The sequence below is a fragment of the Phaenicophaeus curvirostris genome, chromosome 2 (assembly GCF_032191515.1).
Source record: "Phaenicophaeus curvirostris isolate KB17595 chromosome 2, BPBGC_Pcur_1.0, whole genome shotgun sequence".
In the NCBI taxonomy this organism is placed as follows: Eukaryota; Metazoa; Chordata; class Aves; order Cuculiformes; family Cuculidae; genus Phaenicophaeus; species Phaenicophaeus curvirostris.
The window spans coordinates 88803980-88831140 of NC_091393.1; positions in this window are offsets into that span (position 1 = coordinate 88803980).

The following is a 27161-nucleotide window of genomic DNA, read 5'->3' on the forward strand; positions in this document are numbered from 1 at the left end:
TTGGAGGAGTTCTGAGTTTTGCTTTTTTGCCTGTGCTACCCTGGAGGAATCCTGCGCTTTGCTTGTTTGCTGTGATGGCCCAGAGGAATGTTGTGCTCTGCTTCTTTCTTCACCACCCATGAGGAATGCTGCGTTTGCCTTTTGCTTCCTGCTTTCCTGGAGGTTTGCTGTGCTTTGCTTTTTGACGGCATGGCCTTGGAGGCGTCTTGTTCCTCGCTTGTTGCTGTCTGGTGCCCTAGAGGCATCCTGTGCTTTGCTGTTTTGCCATCACGCCCCTGATGATTGCCACCATGTGCTTCTTTGCTGCGCTTCAGCGGAGGTGAGCCGTGCTTTGCTTCCTCTCCACACTGCCTGTAAGTACTACGCCTTGCTTTGAAGTTTACTAGTTATTTTGTATATTATTTGCTTTTGTATTTTGTATTGAAGATTGTATTTCCTGGTATTGTCTGTGTCGAAGCTTGTATTGCATTGGTAGTTTTGTACTTTGTATTGTTTATTGCATGGCCTGTTATCTTAGGACTATTTTGTAAGGTATGGGTTTTCCTGCACCGTGGCTTGTTTTCTACTGTGCTGCTGCCCAGGACGATTTTTTTGCACAGTGCTAGACGCCCCCAAGAGCAGGTCACATGCTCTGTGACAGCAATTGGGAGCAGGGTCCTGTGCGCAGTCCTGCTCGGGCGTCAAGCCCAGCAAGCAGGTCTCGGGAGGCAGCCTTTGTCACCTTGAGAGCCCCGTGGCATCCTGCTCTTGGATTCATCCCCTGCGCTGCCCAGGAGGAGTCCTGCATGTTTGGGCTTTTTTACCATCCTGCCCTTGAGGAGTCCAGCACTTCATCGTTGCTCGTGTTGCCTGGGAGGATTTCTGTGCTTCGGTTCTTCCCCACGCTGCCTCGTGGAGTTGTGCGCTTGCTTCTATCCCTGCACTTGGCTGCATTTCCGCAGAATCCTTCAGGAGTCCAGAGGTTCGTTTCTTCCTCTGCAACGCCTCGGGGAAGTCCTGCGCTTTGCTTCTTTGCTGCACCAGCCTGGTGAAGTCCTGCGCTTGGCTTTTTACCATGATGCTCTGCAGGATCTGTGCTTCGGGCTTCTTCACCGTGATATCCAAGCGGAGTCTAGCACTCTGCATTCTTGGCTGCACCACCTTGGAGGAGTCCTGTAGTTTTGTTTTTCCTGAGCTGCGCTCGGAGTTGTCCTGCATTCTCATCCAGATTCATGGAGAAGTCCAGCACATCAGTTCTACTTTTGCCTCCCTTTGGAGAAGTCCTGTGGTTTTTTGCCTAGCCTGCACCTCTTTGGAGGAGTCCTGTGGATTTATTCTTGGCCTGAACTGCCCTGGAGGAGTCCTGTGATTTGTTTCCCCTCCTGCAGCTTGGAGGAGCCCTGCATTTGGTTCTTCGCGTGCACTACCCTGGAGGTTTCCCATGATTTTCTTCTTTGCTTGCACCTCTTTGGAGGAGTTCTGAGTTTTGCTTTTTTGCCTGTGCTACCCTGGAGGAATCCTGCGCTTTGCTTGTTTGCTGTGATGGCCCAGAGGAATGTTGTGCTCTGCTTCTTTCTTCACCACCCATGAGGAATGCTGCGTTTGCCTTTTGCTTCCTGCTTTCCTGGAGGTTTGCTGTGCTTTGCTTTTTGACGGCATGGCCTTGGAGGCGTCTTGTTCCTCGCTCGTTGCTGTCTGGTGCCCTAGAGGCATCCTGTGCTTTGCTGTTTTGCCATCACGCCCCTGATGATTGCCACCATGTGCTTCTATGCTGCGCTTCAGCGGAGGTGAGCCGTGCTTTGCTTCCTCTCCACACTGCCTGTAAGTACTACGCCTTGCTTTGAAGTTTACTAGTTATTTTGTATATTATTTGCTTTTGTATTTTGTATTGAAGATTGTATTTCCTGGTATTGTCTGTGTCGAAGCTTGTATTGCATTGGTAGTTTTGTACTTTGTATTGTTTATTGCATGGCCTGTTATCTTAGGACTATTTTGTAAGGTATGGGTTTTCCTGCACCGTGGCTTGTTTTCTACTGTGCTGCTGCCCAGGACGATTTTTTTGCACAGTGCTAGACGCCCCCAAGAGCAGGTCACATGCTCTGTGACAGCAATTGGGAGCAGGGTCCTGTGCACAGTCCTGCTCGGGGGTCAAGCCCAGCGAGCAGGTCTCGGGAGGCAGCCTTTGTCACCTTGAGAGCCCCGTGGCATCCTGCTCTTGGATTCATCCCCTGCGCTGCCCAGGAGGAGTCCTGCATGTTTGGGCTTTTTTACCATCCTGCCCTTGAGGAGTCCAGCACTTCATCGTTGCTCGTGTTGCCTGGGAGGATTTCTGTGCTTCGGTTCTTCCCCACGCTGCCTCGTGGAGTTGTGCGCTTGCTTCTATCCCTGCACTTGGCTGCATTTCCGCAGAATCCTTCAGGAGTCCAGAGGTTCGTTTCTTCCTCTGCAACGCCTCGGAGAAGTCCTGCGCTTTGCTTCTTTGCTGCACCAGCCTGGTGAAGTCCTGCGCTTGGCTTTTTACCATGATGCTCTGCAGGATCTGTGCTTCGGGCTTCTTCACCGTGATATCCAAGCGGAGTCTAGCACTCTGCATTCTTGGCTGCACCACCTTGGAGGAGTCCTGTAGTTTTGTTTTTCCTGAGCTGCGCTCGGAGTTGTCCTGCATTCTCATCCAGATTCATGGAGAAGTCCAGCACATCAGTTCTACTTTTGCCTCCCTTTGGAGAAGTCCTGTGGTTTTTTGCCTAGCCTGCACCTCTTTGGAGGAGTCCTGTGGATTTATTCTTGGCCTGAACTGCCCTGGAGGAGTCCTGTGATTTGTTTCCCCTCCTGCAGCTTGGAGGAGCCCTGCATTTGGTTCTTCGCGTGCACTACCCTGGAGGTTTCCCATGATTTTCTTCTTTGCTTGCACCTCTTTGGAGGAGTTCTGAGTTTTGCTTTTTTGCCTGTGCTACCCTGGAGGAATCCTGCGCTTTGCTTGTTTGCTGTGATGGCCCAGAGGAATGTTGTGCTCTGCTTCTTTCTTCACCACCCATGAGGAATGCTGCGTTTGCCTTTTGCTTCCTGCTTTCCTGGAGGTTTGCTGTGCTTTGCTTTTTGACGGCATGGCCTTGGAGGCGTCTTGTTCCTCGCTCGTTGCTGTCTGGTGCCCTAGAGGCATCCTGTGCTTTGCTGTTTTGCCATCACGCCCCTGATGATTGCCACCATGTGCTTCTATGCTGCGCTTCAGCGGAGGTGAGCCGTGCTTTGCTTCCTCTCCACACTGCCTGTAAGTACTACGCCTTGCTTTGAAGTTTACTAGTTATTTTGTATATTATTTGCTTTTGTATTTTGTATTGAAGATTGTATTTCCTGGTATTGTCTGTGTCGAAGCTTGTATTGCATTGGTAGTTTTGTACTTTGTATTGTTTATTGCATGGCCTGTTATCTTAGGACTATTTTGTAAGGTATGGGTTTTCCTGCACCGTGGCTTGTTTTCTACTGTGCTGCTGCCCAGGACGATTTTTTTGCACAGTGCTAGACGCCCCCAAGAGCAGGTCACATGCTCTGTGACAGCAATTGGGAGCAGGGTCCTGTGCACAGTCCTGCTCGGGGGTCAAGCCCAGCGAGCAGGTCTCGGGAGGCAGCCTTTGTCACCTTGAGAGCCCCGTGGCATCCTGCTCTTGGATTCATCCCCTGCGCTGCCCAGGAGGAGTCCTGCATGTTTGGGCTTTTTTACCATCCTGCCCTTGAGGAGTCCAGCACTTCATCGTTGCTCGTGTTGCCTGGGAGGATTTCTGTGCTTCGGTTCTTCCCCACGCTGCCTCGTGGAGTTGTGCGCTTGCTTCTATCCCTGCACTTGGCTGCATTTCCGCAGAATCCTTCAGGAGTCCAGAGGTTCGTTTCTTCCTCTGCAACGCCTCGGAGAAGTCCTGCGCTTTGCTTCTTTGCTGCACCAGCCTGGTGAAGTCCTGCGCTTGGCTTTTTACCATGATGCTCTGCAGGATCTGTGCTTCGGGCTTCTTCACCGTGATATCCAAGCGGAGTCTAGCACTCTGCATTCTTGGCTGCACCACCTTGGAGGAGTCCTGTAGTTTTGTTTTTCCTGAGCTGCGCTCGGAGTTGTCCTGCATTCTCATCCAGATTCATGGAGAAGTCCAGCACATCAGTTCTACTTTTGCCTCCCTTTGGAGAAGTCCTGTGGTTTTTTGCCTAGCCTGCACCTCTTTGGAGGAGTCCTGTGGATTTATTCTTGGCCTGAACTGCCCTGGAGGAGTCCTGTGATTTGTTTCCCCTCCTGCAGCTTGGAGGAGCCCTGCATTTGGTTCTTCGCGTGCACTACCCTGGAGGTTTCCCATGATTTTCTTCTTTGCTTGCACCTCTTTGGAGGAGTTCTGAGTTTTGCTTTTTTGCCTGTGCTACCCTGGAGGAATCCTGCGCTTTGCTTGTTTGCTGTGATGGCCCAGAGGAATGTTGTGCTCTGCTTCTTTCTTCACCACCCATGAGGAATGCTGCGTTTGCCTTTTGCTTCCTGCTTTCCTGGAGGTTTGCTGTGCTTTGCTTTTTGACGGCATGGCCTTGGAGGCGTCTTGTTCCTCGCTCGTTGCTGTCTGGTGCCCTAGAGGCATCCTGTGCTTTGCTGTTTTGCCATCACGCCCCTGATGATTGCCACCATGTGCTTCTATGCTGCGCTTCAGCGGAGGTGAGCCGTGCTTTGCTTCCTCTCCACACTGCCTGTAAGTACTACGCCTTGCTTTGAAGTTTACTAGTTATTTTGTATATTATTTGCTTTTGTATTTTGTATTGAAGATTGTATTTCCTGGTATTGTCTGTGTCGAAGCTTGTATTGCATTGGTAGTTTTGTACTTTGTATTGTTTATTGCATGGCCTGTTATCTTAGGACTATTTTGTAAGGTATGGGTTTTCCTGCACCGTGGCTTGTTTTCTACTGTGCTGCTGCCCAAGACGATTTTTTTGCACAGTGCTAGACGCCCCCAAGAGCAGGTCACATGCTCTGTGACAGCAATTGGGAGCAGGGTCCTGTGCACAGTCCTGCTCGGGGGTCAAGCCCAGCGAGCAGGTCTCGGGAGGCAGCCTTTGTCACCTTGAGAGCCCCGTGGCATCCTGCTCTTGGATTCATCCCCTGCGCTGCCCAGGAGGAGTCCTGCATGTTTGGGCTTTTTTACCATCCTGCCCTTGAGGAGTCCAGCACTTCATCGTTGCTCGTGTTGCCTGGGAGGATTTCTGTGCTTCGGTTCTTCCCCACGCTGCCTCGTGGAGTTGTGCGCTTGCTTCTATCCCTGCACTTGGCTGCATTTCCGCAGAATCCTTCAGGAGTCCAGAGGTTCGTTTCTTCCTCTGCAACGCCTCGGAGAAGTCCTGCGCTTTGCTTCTTTGCTGCACCAGCCTGGTGAAGTCCTGCGCTTGGCTTTTTACCATGATGCTCTGCAGGATCTGTGCTTCGGGCTTCTTCACCGTGATATCCAAGCGGAGTCTAGCACTCTGCATTCTTGGCTGCACCACCTTGGAGGAGTCCTGTAGTTTTGTTTTTCCTGAGCTGCGCTCGGAGTTGTCCTGCATTCTCATCCAGATTCATGGAGAAGTCCAGCACATCAGTTCTACTTTTGCCTCCCTTTGGAGAAGTCCTGTGGTTTTTTGCCTAGCCTGCACCTCTTTGGAGGAGTCCTGTGGATTTATTCTTGGCCTGAACTGCCCTGGAGGAGTCCTGTGATTTGTTTCCCCTCCTGCAGCTTGGAGGAGCCCTGCATTTGGTTCTTCGCGTGCACTACCCTGGAGGTTTCCCATGATTTTCTTCTTTGCTTGCACCTCTTTGGAGGAGTTCTGAGTTTTGCTTTTTTGCCTGTGCTACCCTGGAGGAATCCTGCGCTTTGCTTGTTTGCTGTGATGGCCCAGAGGAATGTTGTGCTCTGCTTCTTTCTTCACCACCCATGAGGAATGCTGCGTTTGCCTTTTGCTTCCTGCTTTCCTGGAGGTTTGCTGTGCTTTGCTTTTTGACGGCATGGCCTTGGAGGCGTCTTGTTCCTCGCTCGTTGCTGTCTGGTGCCCTAGAGGCACCCTGTGCTTTGCTGTTTTGCCATCACGCCCCTGATGATTGCCACCATGTGCTTCTTTGCTGCGCTTCAGCGGAGGTGAGCCGTGCTTTGCTTCCTCTCCACACTGCCTGTAAGTACTACGCCTTGCTTTGAAGTTTACTAGTTATTTTGTATATTATTTGCTTTTGTATTTTGTATTGAAGATTGTATTTCCTGGTATTGTCTGTGTCGAAGCTTGTATTGCATTGGTAGTTTTGTACTTTGTATTGTTTATTGCATGGCCTGTTATCTTAGGACTATTTTGTAAGGTATGGGTTTTCCTGCACCGTGGCTTGTTTTCTACTGTGCTGCTGCCCAGGACGATTTTTTTGCACAGTGCTAGACGCCCCCAAGAGCAGGTCACATGCTCTGTGACAGCAATTGGGAGCAGGGTCCTGTGCACAGTCCTGCTCGGGAGTCAAGCCCAGCGAGCAGGTCTCGGGAGGCAGCCTTTGTCACCTTGAGAGCCCCGTGGCATCCTGCTCTTGGATTCATCCCCTGCGCTGCCCAGGAGGAGTCCTGCATGTTTGGGCTTTTTTACCATCCTGCCCTTGAGGAGTCCAGCACTTCATCGTTGCTCGTGTTGCCTGGGAGGATTTCTGTGCTTCGGTTCTTCCCCACGCTGCCTCGTGGAGTTGTGCGCTTGCTTCTATCCCTGCACTTGGCTGCATTTCCGCAGAATCCTTCAGGAGTCCAGAGGTTCGTTTCTTCCTCTGCAACGCCTCGGAGAAGTCCTGCGCTTTGCTTCTTTGCTGCACCAGCCTGGTGAAGTCCTGCGCTTGGCTTTTTACCATGATGCTCTGCAGGATCTCTGCTTTGGGCTTCTTCACCGTGATATCCAAGCGGAGTCTAGCACTCTGCATTCTTGGCTGCCCCACCTTGGAGGAGTCCTGTAGTTTTGTTTTTCCTGAGCTGCGCTCGGAGTTGTCCTGCATTCTCATCCAGATTCATGGAGAAGTCCAGCACATCAGTTCTACTTTTGCCTCCCTTTGGAGAAGTCCTGTGGTTTTTTGCCTAGCCTGCACCTCTTTGGAGGAGTCCTGTGGATTTATTCTTGGCCTGAACTGCCCTGGAGGAGTCCTGTGATTTGTTTCCCCTCCTGCAGCTTGGAGGAGCCCTGCATTTGGTTCTTCGCGTGCACTACCCTGGAGGTTTCCCATGATTTTCTTCTTTGCTTGCACCTCTTTGGAGGAGTTCTGAGTTTTGCTTTTTCGCCTGTGCTACCCTGGAGGAATCCTGCGCTTTGCTTGTTTGCTGTGATGGCCCAGAGGAATGTTGTGCTCTGCTTCTTTCTTCACCACCCATGAGGAATGCTGCGTTTGCCTTTTGCTTCCTGCTTTCCTGGAGGTTTGCTGTGCTTTGCTTTTTGACGGCATGGCCTTGGAGGCGTCTTGTTCCTCGCTCGTTGCTGTCTGGTGCCCTAGAGGCATCCTGTGCTTTGCTGTTTTGCCATCACGCCCCTGATGATTGCCACCATGTGCTTCTTTGCTGCGCTTCAGCGGAGGTGAGCCGTGCTTTGCTTCCTCTCCACACTGCCTGTAAGTACTACGCCTTGCTTTGAAGTTTACTAGTTATTTTGTATATTATTTGCTTTTGTATTTTGCATTGAAGATTGTATTTCCTGGTATTGTCTGTGTCGAAGCTTGTATTGCATTGGTAGTTTTGTACTTTGTATTGTTTATTGCATGGCCTGTTATCTTAGGACTATTTTGTAAGGTATGGGTTTTCCTGCACCGTGGCTTGTTTTCTACTGTGCTGCTGCCCAGGACGATTTTTTTGCACAGTGCTAGACGCCCCCAAGAGCAGGTCACATGCTCTGTGACAGCAATTGGGAGCAGGGTCCTGTGCACAGTCCTGCTCGGGGGTGAAGCCCAGCGAGCAGGTCTCGGGAGGCAGCCTTTGTCACCTTGAGAGCCCCGTGGCATCCTGCTCTTAGATTCATCCCCTGCGCTGCCCAGGTGGAGTCCTGCATGTTTGTGCTTTTTTACCATCCTGCCCTTGAGGAGTCCAGCACTTCATCGTTGCTCGTGTTGCCTGGGAGGATTTCTGTGCTTCGGTTCTTCCCCACACTGCCTCGTGGAGTTGTGCGCTTGCTTCTATCCCTGCACTTGGCTGCATTTCCGCAGAATCCTTCAGGAGTCCAGAGGTTCGTTTCTTCCTCTGCAACGCCTCGGAGAAGTCCTGCGCTTTGCTTCTTTGCTGCACCAGCCTGGTGAAGTCCTGCGCTTGGCTTTTTACCATGATGCTCTGCAGGATCTCTGCTTCGGGCTTCTTCACCGTGATATCCAAGCGGAGTCTAGCACTCTGCATTCTTGGCTGCACCACCTTGGAGGAGTCCTGTAGTTTTGTTTTTCCTGAGCTGCGCTCGGAGTTGTCCTGCATTCTCATCCAGATTCATGGAGAAGTCCAGCACATCAGTTCTACTTTTGCCTCCCTTTGGAGAAGTCCTGTGGTTTTTTGCCTCGCCTGCACCTCTTTGGAGGAGTCCTGTGGATTTATTCTTGGCCTGAACTGCCCTGGAGGAGTCCTGTGATTTGTTTCCCCTCCTGCAGCTTGGAGGAGCCCTGCATTTGGTTCTTCGCGTGCACTACCCTGGAGGTTTGCCATGATTTTCTTCTTTGCTTGCACCTCTTTGGAGGAGTTCTGAGTTTTGCTTTTTTGCCTGTGCTACCCTGGAGGAATCCTGCGCTTTGCTTGTTTGCTGTGATGGCCCAGAGGAATGTTGTGCTCTGCTTCTTTCTTCACCACCTATGAGGAATGCTGCGTTTGCCTTTTGCTTCCTGCTTTCCTGGAGGTTTGCTGTGCTTTGCTTTTTGAGGGCATGGCCTTGGAGGCGTCTTGTTCCTCGCTTGTTGCTGTCTGGTGCCCTAGAGGCATCCTGTGCTTTGCTGTTTTGCCATCACGCCCCTGATGATTGCCACCATGTGCTTCTTTGCTGCGCTTCAGCGGAGGTGAGCCGTGCTTTGCTTCCTCTCCACGCTGCCTGTAAGTACTACGCCTTGCTTTGAAGTTTACTAGTTATTTTGTATATTATTTGCTTTTGTATTTTGCATTGAAGATTGTATTTCCTGGTATTGTCTGTGTCGAAGCTTGTATTGCATTGGTAGTTTTGTACTTTGTATTGTTTATTGCATGGCCTGTTATCTTAGGACTATTTTGTAAGGTATGGGTTTTCCTGCACCGTGGCTTGTTTTCTACTGTGCTGCTGCCCTGGACGATTTTTTTGCACAGTGCTAGACGCCCCCAAGAGCAGGTCACATGCTCTGTGACAGCAATTGGGAGCAGGGTCCTGTGCACAGTCCTGCTCGGGGGTCAAGCCCAGCGAGCAGGTCTCGGGAGGCAGCCTTTGTCACCTTGAGAGCCCCGTGGCATCCTGCTCTTGGATTCATCCCCTGTGCTGCCCAGGAGGAGTCCTGCATGTTTGGGCTTTTTTACCATCCTGCCCTTGAGGAGTCCAGCACTTCATCGTTGCTCGTGTTGCCTGGGAGGATTTCTGTGCTTCGGTTCTTCCCCACGCTGCCTCGTGGAGTTGTGCGCTTGCTTCTATCCCTGCACTTGGCTGCATTTCCGCAGAATCCTTCAGGAGTCCAGAGGTTCGTTTCTTCCTCTGCAACGCCTCGGAGAAGTCCTGCGCTTTGCTTCTTTGCTGCACCAGCCTGGTGAAGTCCTGCGCTTGGCTTTTTACCATGATGCTCTGCAGGATCTCTGCTTCGGGCTTCTTCACCGTGATATCCAAGCGGAGTCTAGCTCTCTGCATTCTTGGCTGCACCACCTTGGAGGAGTCCTGTAGTTTTGTTTTTCCTGAGCTGCGCTCGGAGTTGTCCTGCATTCTCATCCAGATTCATGGAGAAGTCCAGCACATCAGTTCTACTTTTGCCTCCCTTTGGAGAAGTCCTGTGGTTTTTTGCCTCGCCTGCACCTCTTTGGAGGAGTCCTGTGGATTTATTCTTGGCCTGAACTGCCCTGGAGGAGTCCTGTGATTTGTTTCCCCTCCTGCAGCTTGGAGGAGCCCTGCATTTGGTTCTTCGCGTGCACTACCCTGGAGGTTGCCCATGATTTTCTTCTTTGCTTGCACCTCTTTGGAGGAGTTCTGATTTTTGCTTTTTTGCCTGTGCTACCCTGGAGGAATCCTGCGCTTTGCTTGTTTGCTGTGATGGCCCAGAGGAATGTTGTGCTCTGCTTCTTTCTTCACCACCTATGAGGAATGCTGCGTTTGCCTTTTGCTTCCTGCTTTCCTGGAGGTTTGCTGTGCTTTGCTTTTTGAGGGCATGGCCTTGGAGGCGTCTTGTTCCTCGCTTGTTGCTGTCTGGTGCCCTAGAGGCATCCTGTGCTTTGCTGTTTTGCCATCACGCCCCTGATGATTGCCACCATGTGCTTCTTTGCTGCGCTTCAGCGGAGGTGAGCCGTGCTTTGCTTCCTCTCCACACTGCCTGTAAGTACTACGCCTTGCTTTGAAGTTTACTAGTTATTTTGTATATTATTTGCTTTTGTATTTTGTATTGAAGATTGTATTTCCTGGTAATGTCTGTGTCGAAGCTTGTATTGCATTGGTAGTTTTGTACTTTGTATTGTTTATTGCATGGCCTGTTATCTTAGGACTATTTTGTAAGGTATGGGTTTTCCTGCACCGTGGCTTGTTTTCTACTGTGCTGCTGCCCAGGACGATTTTTTTGCACAGTGCTAGACGCCCCCAAGAGCAGGTCACATGCTCTGTGACAGCAATTGGGAGCAGGGTCCTGTGGACAGTCCTGCTCGGGGGTCAAGCCCAGCGAGCAGGTCTCGGGAGGCAGCCTTTGTCACCTTGAGAGCCCCGTGGCATCCTGCTCTTGGATTCATCCCCTGCGCTGCCCAGGAGGAGTCCTGCATGTTTGGGCTTTCTTACCATGCTACCCTTGAGGAGTGCAGCACTTCGTCGTTGCTCGTGTTGCCTGGGAGGATTTCTGTGCTTTGGTTCTTTTGAATATTATTTACCTTTGTATTTTGCATTGAAGATTGTATTTCCTGGTATTGTCTGTGTCGAAGCTTGTATTGCATTGGTAGTTTTGTACTTTGTATTGTTTATTGCATGGCCTGTTATCTTAGGACTATTTTGTAAGGTATGGGTTTTCCTGCACCGTGGCTTGTTTTCTACTGTGCTGCTGCCCAGGACGATTTTTTTGCACAGTGCTAGACGCCCCCAAGAGCAGGTCACATGCTCTGTGACAGCAATTGGGAGCAGGGTCCTGTGCACAGTCCTGCTCGGGGGTCAAGCCCAGCGAGCAGGTCTCGGGAGGCAGCCTTTGTCACCTTGAGAGCCCCGTGGCATCCTGCTCTTGGATTCATCCCCTGCGCTGCCCAGGAGGAGTCCTGCATGTTTGTGCTTTTTTACCATCCTGCCCTTGAGGAGTCCAGCACTTCATCGTTGCTCGTGTTGCCTGGGAGGATTTCTGTGCTTCGGTTCTTCCCCACACTGCCTCGTGGAGTTGTGCGCTTGCTTCTATCCCTGCACTTGGCTGCATTTCCGCAGAATCCTTCAGGAGTCCAGAGGTTCGTTTCTTCCTCTGCAACGCCTCGGAGAAGTCCTGCGCTTTGCTTCTTTGCTGCACCAGCCTGGTGAAGTCCTGCGCTTGGCTTTTTACCATGATGCTCTGCAGGATCTGTGCTTCGGGCTTCTTCACCGTGATATCCAAGCGGAGTCTAGCACTCTGCATTCTTGGCTGCACCACCTTGGAGGAGTCCTGTAGTTTTGTTTTTCCTGAGCTGCGCTCGGAGTTGTCCTGCATTCTCATCCAGATTCATGGAGAAGTCCAGCACATCAGTTCTACTTTTGCCTCCCTTTGGAGAAGTCCTGTGGTTTTTTGCCTCGCCTGCACCTCTTTGGAGGAGTCCTGTGGATTTATTCTTGGCCTGAACTGCCCTGGAGGAGTCCTGTGATTTGTTTCCCCTCCTGCAGCTTGGAGGAGCCCTGCATTTGGTTCTTCGCGTGCACTACCCTGGAGGTTTCCCATGATTTTCTTCTTTGCTTGCACCTCTTTGGAGGAGTTCTGATTTTTGCTTTTTTGCCTGTGCTACCCTGGAGGAATCCTGCGCTTTGCTTGTTTGCTGTGATGGCCCAGAGGAATGTTGTGCTCTGCTTCTTTCTTCACCACCTATGAGGAATGCTGCGTTTGCCTTTTGCTTCCTGCTTTCCTGGAGGTTTGCTGTGCTTTGCTTTTTGAGGGCATGGCCTTGGAGGCGTCTTGTTCCTCGCTTGTTGCTGTCTGGTGCCCTAGAGGCATCCTGTGCTTTGCTGTTTTGCCATCACGCCCCTGATGATTGCCACCATGTGCTTCTTTGCTGCGCTTCAGCGGAGGTGAGCCGTGCTTTGCTTCCTCTCCACACTGCCTGTAAGTACTACGCCTTGCTTTGAAGTTTACTAGTTATTTTGTATATTATTTGCTTTTGTATTTTGTATTGAAGATTGTATTTCCTGGTAATGTCTGTGTCGAAGCTTGTATTGCATTGGTAGTTTTGTACTTTGTATTGTTTATTGCATGGCCTGTTATCTTAGGACTATTTTGTAAGGTATGGGTTTTCCTGCACCGTGGCTTGTTTTCTACTGTGCTGCTGCCCAGGACGATTTTTTTGCACAGTGCTAGACGCCCCCAAGAGCAGGTCACATGCTCTGTGACAGCAATTGGGAGCAGGGTCCTGTGCACAGTCCTGCTCGGGGGTCAAGCCCAGCGAGCAGGTCTCGGGAGGCAGCCTTTGTCACCTTGAGAGCCCCGTGGCATCCTGCTCTTGGATTCATCCCCTGCGCTGCCCAGGAGGAGTCCTGCATGTTTGTGCTTTTTTACCATCCTGCCCTTGAGGAGTCCAGCACTTCATCGTTGCTCGTGTTGCCTGGGAGGATTTCTGTGCTTCGGTTCTTCCCCACGCTGCCTCGTGGAGTTGTGCGCTTGCTTCTATCCCTGCACTTGGCTGCATTTCCGCAGAATCCTTCAGGAGTCCAGAGGTTCGTTTCTTCCTCTGCAACGCCTCGGAGAAGTCTTGCGCTTTGCTTCTTTGCTGCACCAGCCTGGTGAAGTCCTGCGCTTGGCTTTTTACCATGATGCTCTGCAGGATCTGTGCTTCGGGCTTCTTCACCGTGATATCCAAGCGGAGTCTAGCACTCTGCATTCTTGGCTGCACCACCTTGGAGGAGTCCTGTAGTTTTGTTTTTCCTGAGCTGCGCTCGGAGTTGTCCTGCATTCTCATCCAGATTCATGGAGAAGTCCAGCACATCAGTTCTACTTTTGCCTCCCTTTGGAGAAGTCCTGTGGTTTTTTGCCTAGCCTGCACCTCTTTGGAGGAGTCCTGTGGATTTATTCTTGGCCTGAACTGCCCTGGAGGAGTCCTGTGATTTGTTTCCCCTCCTGCAGCTTGGAGGAGCCCTGCATTTGGTTCTTCGCGTGCACTACCCTGGAGGTTTCCCATGATTTTCTTCTTTGCTTGCACCTCTTTGGAGGAGTTCTGATTTTTGCTTTTTTGCCTGTGCTACCCTGGAGGAATCCTGCGCTTTGCTTGTTTGCTGTGATGGCCCAGAGGAATGTTGTGCTCTGCTTCTTTCTTCACCACCCATGAGGAATGCTGCGTTTGCCTTTTGCTTCCTGCTTTCCTGGAGGTTTGCTGTGCTTTGCTTTTTGACGGCATGGCCTTGGAGGCGTCTTGTTCCTCGCTTGTTGCTGTCTGGTGCCCTAGAGGCATCCTGTGCTTTGCTGTTTTGCCATCACGCCCCTGATGATTGCCACCATGTGCTTCTTTGCTGCGCTTCAGCGGAGGTGAGCCGTGCTTTGCTTCCTCTCCACGCTGCCTGTAAGTACTACGCCTTGCTTTGACGTTTACTAGTTATTTTGTATATTATTTGCTTTTGTAGTTTGTATTGAAGATTGTATTTCCTGGTATTGTCTGTGTCGAAGCTTGTATTGCATTGGTAGTTTTGTACTTTGTATTGTTTATTGCATGGCCTGTTATCTTAGGACTATTTTGTAAGGTATGGGTTTTCCTGTACCGTGGCTTGTTTTCTACTGTGCTGCTGCCTAGGACGATGTTTTGCACAGTGCTAGACGCCCCCAAGAGCAGGTCACATGCTCTGTGACAGCAATTGGGAGCAGGGTCCTGTGCGCAGTCCTGCTCGGGAGTCAAGCCCAGCGAGCAGGTCTCGGGAGGCAGCCTTTGTCACCCTGAGAGCCCCGTGGCATCCTGCTCTTAGATTCATTCCCTGCGATGCCCAGGTGGAGTCCTGCATGTTTGGGCTTTTTTACCATCCTGCCCTTGAGGAGTCCAGCACTTCATCGTTGCTCGTGTTGCCTGGGAGGATTTCTGTGCTTCGGTTCTTCCCCACGCTGCCTCGTGGAGTTGTGCGCTTGCTTCTATCCCTGCACTTGGCTGCATTTCCGCAGAATCCTTCAGGAGTCCAGAGGTTCGTTTCTTCCTCTGCAACGCCTCGGAGAAGTCCTGCGCTTTGCTTCTTTGCTGCACCAGCCTGGTGAAGTCCTGCGCTTGGCTTTTTACCATGATTCTCTGCAGGATCTCTGCTTTGGGCTTCTTCACCGTGATATCCAAGCGGAGTCTAGCACTCTGCATTCTTGGCTGCACCACCTTGGAGGAGTCCTGTAGTTTTGTTTTTCCTGAGCTGCGCTCGGAGTTGTCCTGCATTCTCATCCAGATTCATGGAGAAGTCCAGCACATCAGTTCTACTTTTGCCTCCCTTTGGAGAAGTCCTGTGGTTTTTTGCCTAGCCTGCACCTCTTTGGAGGAGTCCTGTGGATTTATTCTTGGCCTGAACTGCCCTGGAGGAGTCCTGTGATTTGTTTCCCCTCCTGCAGCTTGGAGGAGCCCTGCATTTGGTTCTTCACGTGCACTACCCTGGAGGTTTGCCATGATTTTCTTCTTTGCTTGCACCTCTTTGGAGGAGTTCTGATTTTTGCTTTTGTGCCTGTGCTACCCTGGAGGAATCCTGCGCTTTGCTTGTTTGCTGTGATGGCCCAGAGGAATGTTGTGCTCTGCTTCTTTCTTCACCACCCATGAGGAATGCTGCGTTTGCCTTTTGCTTCCTGCTTTCCTGGAGGTTTGCTGTGCTTTGCTTTTTGACGGCATGGCCTTGGAGGCGTCTTGTTCCTCGCTTGTTGCTGTCTGGTGCCCTAGAGGCACCCTGTGCTTTGCTGTCTTGCCATCACGCCCCTGATGATTGCCACCATGTGCTTCTTTGCTGCGCTTCAGCGGAGGTGAGCCGTGCTTTGCTTCCTCTCCACACTGCCTGTAAGTACTACGCCTTGCTTTGAAGTTTACTAGTTATTTTGTATATTATTTGCTTTTGTATTTTGTATTGAAGATTGTATTTCCTGGTATTGTCTGTGTCGAAGCTTGTATTGCATTGGTAATTTTGTACTTTGTATTGTTTATTGCATGGCCTGTTATCTTAGGACTATTTTGTAAGGTATGGGTTTTCCTGTACCGTGGCTTGTTTTCTACTGTGCTGCTGCCTAGGAAGATGTTTTGCACAGTTCTAGACGCCCCCAAGAGCAGGTCAGACGCTCTGTGACAGCAATTGGGAGCAGGGTCCTGTGCACAGTCCTGCTCGGGAGTCAAGCCCAGCGAGCAGGTCTCGGGAGGCAGCCTTTGTCACCTTGAGAGCCCCGTGGCATCCTGCTCTTGGATTCATCCCCTGCGCTGCCCAGGAGGAGTCCTGCATGTTTGGGCTTTCTTACCATGCTACCCTTGAGGAGTGCAGCACTTCGTCGTTGCTCGTGTTGCCTGGGAGGATTTCTGTGCTTTGGTTCTTTTGAATATTATTTACTTTTGTATTTTGCATTGAAGATTGTATTTCCTGGTATTGTCTGTGTCGAAGCTTGTATTGCATTGGTAGTTTTGTACTTTGTATTGTTTATTGCATGGCCTGTTATCTTAGGACTATTTTGTAAGGTATGGGTTTTCCTGTACCGTGGCTTGTTTTCTACTGTGCTGCTGCCTAGGACGATGTTTTGCACAGTGCTAGACGCCCCCAAGAGCAGGTCACATGCTCTGTGACAGCAATTGGGAGCAGGGTCCTGTGCGCAGTCCTGCTCGGGAGTCAAGCCCAGCGAGCAGGTCTCGGGAGGCAGCCTTTGTCACCCTGAGAGCCCCGTGGCATCCTGCTCTTGGATTCATCCCCTGCGCTGCCGAGGAGGAGTCCTGCATGTTTGGGCTTTTTTACCATCCTGCCCTTGAGGAGTCCAGCACTTCGTCGTTGCTCGTGTTGCCTGGGAGGATTTCTGTGCTTCGGTTCTTCCCCACGCTGCCTCGTGGAGTTGTGCGCTTGCTTCTATCCCTGCACTTGGCTGCATTTCCGCAGAATCCTTCAGGAGTCCAGAGGTTCGTTTCTTCCTCTGCAACGCCTCGGAGAAGTCCTTCGCTTGGCTTTTTACCATGATGCTCTGCAGGATCTCTGCTTCCGGCTTCTTCACCGTGATATCCAAGCGGAGTCTAGCACTCTGCATTCTTGGCTGCCCCACCTTGGAGGAGTCCTGTAGTTTTGTTTTTCCTGAGCTGCGCTCGGAGTTGTCCTGCATTCTCATCCAGATTCATGGAGAAGTCCAGCACATCAGTTCTACATTTGCCTCCCTTTGGAGAAGTCCTGTGTTTTTTTGCCTAGCCTGCACCTCTTTGGAGGAGTCTTGCAATTTTCTTCTCAGCCTGAGCCACCCTGGAGGATTCCTGTGCTTTTCTTCCTCACCTGCAGCTTGGAGGAGCCCTGCATTTGCTTCTTCGCTTGCACCACTCTGGAGATTTCCACGCTTTTCTTCTTCGCCTGCACCTCTTTCAGGCTTTCTTGTAGGCTTGTCTGTTTGGTATTGTCTGTATCGTCTTGTCTGCATTGTATATTGTGTGTATTGTGTTTTGCATTGACGGTATATTGTATGTATAGTATGCCATGGTATTTATCAAAGTGCATGTATTGCATTGTCTGTACCCTGTTGTACATATCAGATCCCTTTTTTTATTGCTGTATGAATATAACTGGATTTTGTAATGTTTTGTATTATATCAAGGTAATGATACCTAATTATTCACACAATGTACTGTAACATTAATATATATGGGCTTTTTGTGAATAATTGCAATAGTGATCTTGTATAGGAAACTAGAGCCAAATGTCTCTTGAACTCTTTTTATCCTTGGCTTATGCTCAGTGTATTCCTGGATAGGAAGAAATAGAAATTGCCACGTGTTCTGATTATATATGGGCAATTCCTATTGCAGCTTTGAGTATTTTTAAGTAACCTTTGAAACACAACACACCTTTTTAAAAAAAACTTTAATCAACTATCTACACATCTCTGAGTACAGAGGTCATATTTTGACAATAAATTAGAAAATGCATAACTAAATTTAAAAGTCACCACCGCAGAAATTAGTGCTACCTCTGCAAGATTAATCCTGTTATTACAGAGATACCTGTACTCAAAGTCTTCTGGCCTAAACCTTGTATCTGTAAATGCAAGCAGACAAGTAAAACCAGAAATTAAATATAAACCACCCACCCTAAACCTTATTGTTTTTAATTAAAAATACATATTTGCTTCTAATTTAAGGGTTTTTTTTCTCCACTTTTGAATATCCTTTACTTCCATACTGAGCTTAGTGCAGTATTATAACACACTTGAACTAAGCTGGAAGTTAAGCACAAAATGGTTACAGAAGGAGTAAGGCAGCCCAGAATGTATAGAAGGCGATTAGAGAACAATCATTCTCTTATCCAGTGGGATTCATAATCATAGAATCATGGAATCATAGAATAGCCAGGTTGGAAGAGACCCACCGGATCATTGAGTCCAACCATTCCTGTCAACCACTAAACCATGCCCATTAGCACCTCGTCCACCCGTCCCTTAAACACCTCCAGGGAAGGTGACTCAACTACCTCGCTGGGCAGCCTGTTCCAGTGCCCAATGACTCTTTCTGTAAAAATTTTTTTCCTAATGTCCAGCCTAAACCTCCCCTGGCGGAGCTTGAGGCCATTTCCTCTCGTCCTGTCCCCTGTCCCTTGGGAGAAGAGGCCATCACCCTCCTCTCTACAACCTCCTTTCAGGTAGTTGTAGAGAGCAATGAGGTCTCCCCTCAGCCTCCTCTTCTCCAGGCTAAACAACCCCAGCTCTCTCAGCCGTTCATGTTAGTGGTTTTTCATAATTATGGAATTTCTGGGACATGTGATATATGTATAAATATTTCTTTCAAATAAATTGATGTGATAGCAAGCAATACAGTTTCCTCTCTCTCTTTTACAAAACAGGCTTGAAAACAGTGATAGGACACTGACAATTGCATGCACTGTGCATTACCTTTCTACTAGGCTGGGTTCATTAAAGTGTGATCTATCTAGAAGACTGGAAAACCCCAAGAGTTAATAAAAAGTAGACCAATCCCTGCAAGAGGAGTCCTTGGCAATATACTCCCCTTCTTATTTCAGTGATGTTGTCAGAGAAGAGCTGAGAGAAAAATCTACATTGCAGCAGATGTTCATGTCTGTAAACCCAAGCCTTAGGGTACCGGTGATGGGTGGTTACGAGCCAGAGGTCATTTAATGAGCACCCCAAGCACTGAGCAGCTTATGCTAAATGAAATAAAGGCACCTTAGCATAAGGCCTCACAGCTTTTGCATCAGAATTAAAGCTAACTTTGCCGAAGAAGCAGCTACGGTAAATGACACACTGTCTTCAAGGTTTCTCTTTGCAACAAGAGAGAGTTGTTCTACCTTATACTCCTCTCATTTCTCACAGGAAGCTTTCCTTGGTAGTCCTTGACTTGTTACTTTGTAGTCTATCAATTTGTAGACTGAAATGCTCACATAGCTGTTTCTCATGGGAAAATATAATAATGTATTGTAACTAATGATTACTTGTTGCTAATGGAGAATTGTCAAATCAGCTGGCAAAACAATGGCTTGCTTGAGTTAAGTGAGGTATAAAATGCGTTATGAGCTTCGATTAAATGGCTTCACTTGGATCATATTGATCACTGCGTGTTGTCCCGTTTTCTTCCGTCATACCGGATCAACTGTTTTTTTAACTGACAAAGATCCTTCATTGAAAATGCCCTCTGCCCACATCCCAGTTCAGATTATACTATTACACAGCTTCAGGAAGCATTTTATTATACGCTAGGCAACCAAAATTTGTATTAGTTTCAGTTTCTAAAGTTGAAATCTTTACTGAAATAGAGTTCTCTATAATAGCACACATTGATAACCATGGCAAAGTCTCAGGATGAAGAAAGAAGGGCTTGTCTTTTTCTTGATAAACCATGTGTTTCGACCTCCTCTACAACCAGTAGTGTTGGAGCCCACCTCGACCTGCATAGAGGAAAAAGGAGGGTAAAAAGGGTTCTTTTGATATCCGTGTGGCAAACGGGAGACCAACAACTCTCCCAGGGTTAATTCAAATGCAGTATTTGTCATGGTTGCATCCAAAATCTCAGAAGAGATACTCGAGTGCACAATTGAGTCGCAGGTTCTCAGAGTTGCAAAACCAGATTTTAATCTTGTCAGATCACAGGCTGATACCTTGAACACAGCCAAGGGCACTAAACAAACTACACCATAACTCTGATTCACTCCAATACACCATAGTGCCAAGAAAAAAAGCAGGCACAGTAAGTTAAGTAAGAAAGAGAGAGAAGGAAGTAGCAGGGGAAAAAGAAAAATTATCACTACTCCAGTGGGGCACAGTGGTTCCTCAGGAAAACATGGTCCATCCAGCAGCAACTCCTCCAGCAGCAATTCTTCAGCAACGCGTGGTCCAGGAGTTCTTCTTCAGGACAGTCCTTCCTCAGGCCAATCATATGGGGTGGTGGGCACACACACTGTGCCTTCTCTGTAGGTACTACTTATAGGGCCCTATTAGCATGGGGAGGGATGGAGCCGTGCCTTTTTCTACACCTCACCATCTCCTTGTTAATCAGGAGCCACAGAAAAGCCCATTGGGTGCACACAGCCCTTCACCCTGACAACGTCTGAGAAACAACAAATGCAAGTAAAGAAGTTGGGCTTTACACCGAGAAGACACACTGGCATCCACTGGGGTTTTAATGTCTGAATGAGAATTTGACCACCAGCTCAGACTTTTTTGATAAATTGTGCAGTTCTTCCTTAGACTGGATTTTTGCTATCATGGGTTTCTGTCACATAAAGGATTAGTTAGGCATCAGCATATGTAGATATTAATGATTCATCTGCTGGAGAAACAAGACTGTAACAATGAATGATTTTATGGAGTGTATCGTACTACGTTACAAATCACAAGACTAAAAAGGATTGCAAGGAAGTCATTGAGGCCAAACCCTGTTCCACGTCATGATCAGGTATTGTTATTATTGCAGATACTGCCCTACTTGCATACTTTGCATTGAATGACTGCTCTGATGTGCATACATAATTTTCAGTAGCTAGCATATCAGTAGGTAGAAAATGTGATTGCGGGTGTTGTGTAAATAGTAAATAGTGGGAAGGAAGGTAATGCCATGAGCTACACGCTGCCTCTTGCTGACAAACAGTTGCCTCTTCAATGCCAAAAGACTCATCCTAGTGCAATTCCCCTATAGCCATGTTGTTCAGCAGGTCAAGTTTATTCACTTTGGCAGTCAATCTTGTCCAGACATCCTGGATTCTCTAATTGGTGGTGGAAGTTTATGAAAACTATTTTTATACCTAAACTGTATGGATAAGGTCTTGAAAACACTTACTTGGGTGAATAGCTCTTATTTATGTGGGAGACCATTCATAGAATCATAGAATCACCAGGTTGGAAAAGACCCACCAGATCATCGAGCCCAACCATTCCTATCAAATACTAAACCATGCCCCTCAGCGCCTCGTCCCCCCGTCCCTTAAACACGTCCAGGGAAGGTGACTCAACCACCTCCCTAGGCAGAAGAGATTCAAATCTATTCCTCTATTAATGGCACAAATTGATTTAGTACATGGCTTAGAAGAAGTGTGCTTTTGATTTAAGCTGTTTCCTACTTTTACAGTACCAGAGCAGAATTGCAAAATCAGAAGATAATGGAAAAACCTGCTGGTTGTAAAGTCCCAACTACAGCTCCCAGAGAAAGTCAAGGAACGTTTTCACAAAGCACAAAAACTGACAGAGGAAAATAAAGCAAAATGGTGAAGCGTGCTAGGGTATCTAGGTAAAGTTAATACAAACACCTCACCCTGAGGTCTTACATTGTCAGCAAACTGTGGCTCAGAGTAGTACACGCGGAAACATGCCAGCTGTGTTTTATTGTTTTGTTTTCCATTCCATGATATTATTTCAAACCTATGTCATGATGGTATTCTAATCCAACTGTATATTACAAAAGTAACTTCTTCAAATAGCCTAGCTTCCACCACCTCTCGCTGAACAGACCATTGTGTGGAAAAATAAAAGAAACTTTTAAGTATACTGAAAAATATTAAAATATACTACTTTTTCCAAGGAGCAGCAAGAGCTGGGAGGAATAGGCTAGGAGCCGAGGGTGACCATGGCAGGGCAGTGTCTTCACACCACAACACAGTTCTGCAGTGGCTCAGCTGGACAAACAAAGCCATGCACTGCAAGCAGGTCCCAGGCACAGTCGGGGATGAATCATGTCCAGGGACTATCCAGAGAGCCCCAGGAATGTGTGGCTCTCCCCAGCCAAGAGCAGCAGGAGACAGGGCTGAAAATAAGCACAACAGTTACCTGAATTGAGAGACAGACCAACAACTCAGTATTGGGCTTAAACAGAGATTGTGGACCCATGGGCAGAAGGTGTGGATGGAGGGTGCCTGCCCTCGGGCATCAACTAAGGAAGAAAGAAGGAGTGGCACGATGAAGATGGCCTGCAGTTTTAGCCCCTTGCTCAGCAAAATTTTACCAGACGCAGTGACACTCCAACTAATGTCGATGTGGTGACCATAACATTGAGAACAAATCTCTAATACATATATTCTCTTCTGTGAAGCTGACAAATAGAACATAGTTAACATTTCCCAGCTGCCATCATTTTGCTAGAAAACTTGATCCAAAAAATTCTCATGGACCTGAATATATTTGGGGTTTGTCCGCTACTGGTTTGTGGGCAAACATCATGGTTATTTGACTAATGCACATATATGTATCACAATGTAAATGCATACTCACTACATTGTAAAAGCATAGAGGTATTGTTTTTCTCACACAAAGGTTTCTGGTGTCTTTACGACCTGGAATTGCCTTCGTCTTAGCATTTTTATAGGGTAAAGCATAAACTGCGCCTCTTGTGCTGTTGTTTAATATCTCAGGCTTCTCCCTTACATTATCACTTCTGTTGCACCTCTTCATCTCCATTTTTGAAGATATTATGAGCAGTGCAGTAGGAGAAATGTTACATAAATGATTCAGGTGACACTTTGTACTAACTACGTGTCACGTCTTTTCTAAGTTAGCTTTTAGGTAGAAGATTCTCAAAGAGATGCTGATCCATTAAACCATCAGGTGTATCCTACTGTGAAAAAGAAAAAAGACATTTTTTACAAATTAAGAACAACTTCAGCTTTATCCTGAAAGCCGTATCAGCCTTGATGATGAGCGTATAGGGTTTACTGAATATGCCTGCATCTAATTTCTACTGAATGGTTTTCTGAATTCTCAAATATATCTACCAGTATTCTTGGTTCTTACTTGTGCAATCAATCCAAACCAGTAATTAAAAGCCAAATATAGAACTAATGTGTGGATGGACCAACCTTTTTTAAAAAAAAACAAACATGTTCTATTCAAAACAGACTTATTGCCGTAGAACAGCAAAGGGAAGAATTTGAGAACTGCTTTTGTCTCTACTTTTCTAAGTCTTTTTTTCTGCACATAAGTACAGTACTCTAGGCCAATTCCTCCCGCCTGTCTTCCTCTTCTGAATCAATGAGGTGCTCAAATACCTTTTAATTAAAGCACTGTCATTGGCAAAACAAATTTGAAAGCAAACAGAAATTGAAGCAAATTGCAACACATGAGGATGAGACTCCTATCATGAATATTTAAATAAAAGTCTAATGTCTGCTTAGATATTACATCAGATAAAGTTAAATATATTTTTAAACACTTATGTCAGTGAATTCTAGTAGGAAAGAATGCAATTAGTCATTAGATGCTACAACAATAGATACGTTACCCTATATTATTTAATACTGAGCCAGTCTTGATTATCCTACACAGGTTGCTGTTAAGCCCTTTGGCTCATACTGGATTGAAACCATTTATGGGAAAGATTTGGATCATCCAATTTGTTGAAACCAGTGGGTACTCTTTGGATATCAATCAGGGGTTATGATCTGGTGTAGCTCTGTGGCTACAATGTGAACGAGTTATGAATTGATTAGCAGATCCTTCTTTTTGCTAAGGAGGAATCACCTATCAATTCCAACATAAACAGGAAATTAAGAGCCAAAGCGATGACTTTGTTTTGTTAGCAAACATTTTCCTTTCCAATGATGCAGGTAAATGAAAAAAATACCTCTTAAAAGGGATACAAATGACATAAAAGCACCAACAATATTTCTATACAAGTATATAAATAAAAGTTCTAAGAAAAACCACCTAGGCGTATTTTAAAACAACAGGTATTTCACTTTTACATTAAAAAAAAAACCAAAACAAACCAAAAACCACTTCAATGAGTCTGCTGATCCAAATCTCCTTATCAAATGCACATGCATTTGTATCTATTTTGGAGCCAGATTCCTCAAGAAGTCACATTGTAAGAACTTTCATTCAAAACGGACTGGAGAGTAAAGCTCAAACATTTATTCCCTCTGAGTAAAGAAAGGATAGTGCTTTAACATAATGAAGAGAACAAATTAGTATTTGATTCAACTTGACACATTTAATAGTTAATGTCTACCAAACTGAAGTCCTGTTGCAATAAGGCAGCTGCAGAACACAAAAGGAGAGGGAGAAAGGACAGACCAAATGTCTATTTGTAGTAGAAAAACAAAATGTACTGTCTGTTCTGATGAAGTGCCTCAGCTCTCAGCTGCCTCAGCAGCTGCTGAAGGCATGTGAATGCTTCTGGTGATTGCAGCAGAAAGACCTCTTATTTTCTTATAGTCATCTGTCCATCCAACAACATTTATTACAAGAGGATATTCTGAAACATCTGCTTGACCATATAAGACTGTTAACGGTTGTCAATTATTGGCTATTTATGACAATATTGCCCCCATTGCCGGATCTTGAATTGCTGTCTGAGCTTTTTCCTGTTGAAGTAGCCATTCCACCAAAATGTCTCAAGGCATGTGATGTGTGTGGTGAATTCAGAACTCAAACCATGAGAACACACTCTCAAAAAATCGTAATCAAAGTAACACATTTAGTTTTTATTGTGGCTCTCCTATTTAGATCTAACTAAACTTAACAAAATGAGAAAGAGAAACAATTCTTTCTGAATTTACCAGGAGCTTTTCAGTGGGAGCGAAGAGTCATAACAAAAAAATAAGATTATGGGAGATATTTGGGGGACCTAGGGAGAGTTTTTCATACATATGAGATGGTTTTCTTTTTCAGTATCGTAACAAATGGATGCCAGAGACTCTCAGAATGAAATGACCGGAGCTCCAGAAGAATAAAGAAAACTTGTTTAGAAGAAAGTATGGAACTCAATAGCAGAAATGACTCTTTCCCTGACAGCTTTTTCCCCTTTTAGCACTCCAGTCTAAAATACCATTTTTAGAAGCAATGAAATTAAACTTGACAGAAGCTTAGCCTGTGAAAAGTTATAAATAATTTGAAGCAATGTAGGACTTTGCATGCACATCATTTTTAGCACACTTTCATCCTCAAACATAAAATTAGACTCTTTGCTCTGTATTAAAGCAGTTCATCAGCTGAGGAAGTTGGGTTTAAGTAATATGGAGGCCATTCATGAGAACCCACCTGGCTTCTGTAGTGTCAGGGCAGGATGCCTTTTGGCTGCGTGTTCTTCTGAGTGACAGTCCATGTCCCCCTGCTTCTCAGGGTATCTGCTTGATGGTATTTTAGACCCAGAGTCCCTTTCCCATGTCCCCGTGGTTCTTAGGGCAGTGTACAGTGTACAGTGACACGAGAATTTTCTTTCAAAATGCTCTATTTCTTTCTCCCACGGTTCTGGCAAAGAGATTCCTGCCACAACAGATATTTCTTTCACTGCCACTTTGAAATGAGCAAGAAGAGGAAAAGCAAATCTGGGGCCATATCAAAGTTTGCCATGCAGCCAGACCCAAAGCTGCCATAGGCAGCACAGCTAAGAGCAGCCAGGCACACAAAGAAAGTATTTGTGCTAGCCAGGGACGAACAGGGACCAGCGCACAACTTTACACCTCTTCTCCGCATTGATCCCATGCTAGATTGAGGGGACAGGGGAACTCGGGAAGGGCTACATTTCTGTTGTGGCTTTAGAGTCCTCTACATAGCAAGGATTATCTTCATGAATTTGTCCTCTTAATACTGCACTATAACAAGGAGAAAAGTCTACGCTTCTGAGTTTAAAGTTCACATCTTCCCCTCTGGGCTGCTGTCCATAGTGCTTTTGACCAAGGGCCAGACATCACCTAGCACAACTTTGTGCCTATCATGATGGATGCTACCAATGCCTTTGGAATAGCATGAACGAGCAGACCTACTGTGTTAGGAAGGGTAGTTAAGTCCCTGCTTGCAGCCTGCTGTCTTGCAGTACTTGTGAACTGTTCGTGTTGACATGACTTCCAATCCTACATTTTGATTCTAAAAAGCCTCCAGTGAAAAGTTCCTCATTAGCTCCTTAGTTCCTGCCTCTTCTAAAGTGTCTTCTTCCCGAGCTGATTCCACCAGATAGCAGCACAAGCCTAGGAATCTGCTGACCTTCTTTGCTTTGACCTGGATTCCTTTTAAAGCTACCTGCTACATCAACACAGACATACCTTTTAGTAATGGAAGACAAAGTCCACCTTGGCTCGGGACTAAGCAATTCGTATCTGCATCCAAGCCTTACAGCTGACTGTGGGTTAAACTGTCTACCTGGTAGCTATATAGTACCCACTACCAGTATGCAGAAAAACTGTTCCTACTTTTCTCTCCGTAGTATGTGCTGTTATGTCTCTTTAACTGTCCTGTACAAGTGATATACAGTAAATACATGCCAGCAATTTTTGCAGGATGCGCCCTTAGGAGAGAATGAGGGATTGATGGTATTACTGCAGAACATGGATTCAACCTGTGTGGGCCTGTTTATTGCAAGTATTTTCATTTCCACCAGCTCTTGGGCTCCATGAGGGAGTTAGAGGGGGAGCTGGGAGTAAATATACCCAAGAGGACATGCTGTGTGCAAGCGCTCACGAAAACTAGACCAGCATGGCAAATAGCTTAACTGCTAAGTTTCTCCCCGGCAATGAATTACAGTGAATGAAAAATATAATTCATCCTGCATCTGCCTCTTCTTTCCTCCACCTCCTTTTCTAGACGCTTGGGAAAGGCATTGTGTGTCCTGCAGCTAATTTTGGTCTTGAGTTTGGGCCCAGTAATTTCCAAAAGCTAAATCAAGACCATGGACACAATTTGTGAAGATAAAAGAGACTTCTGTGTGATAACACAGCTTAAGGGCTTGTCCTTAAACTGCTCACTAAGGGTAGACTGAAATCCTAGTCTATTGATCTGGGGCGGGGAGGGGTGTGGGGGGTGTGTGTGTGTTAAACTGTGGAAATAATATGGACTCAGAAAACTGCATCTTTTGTCCCATGGGGCAAATGGGCTATACCAGCCACTTCACACCCTTTCTGTGCTGCTGATGGCCAAGTCCACATTCTCCATACGGTAAAGCAGAAGTTCTGAACCCAGCGGCATTGGGAGAATCTCCATAGGAATCTAAACAGGCTGGACCAATGGGCTGAGTCCAATGGCATGAGGTTTAACAAGGCCAAATGCCGGGTCCTGCACTTGGGGCACAACAACCCTGTGCTGTACTACAGACTAGGAGAAGAGTGGCTGGAAAGCTGCCTGGAGGAGAAGGACCTGGGGGTGTTGGTCAACAGCTGACTGAACATGAGCCAGCAGTGTGCCCAGGTGGCCAAGAAGGCCAATGGCATCTTGGCTTGGATCAGAAACGGCGTGACCAGCAGGTCCAGGGAGG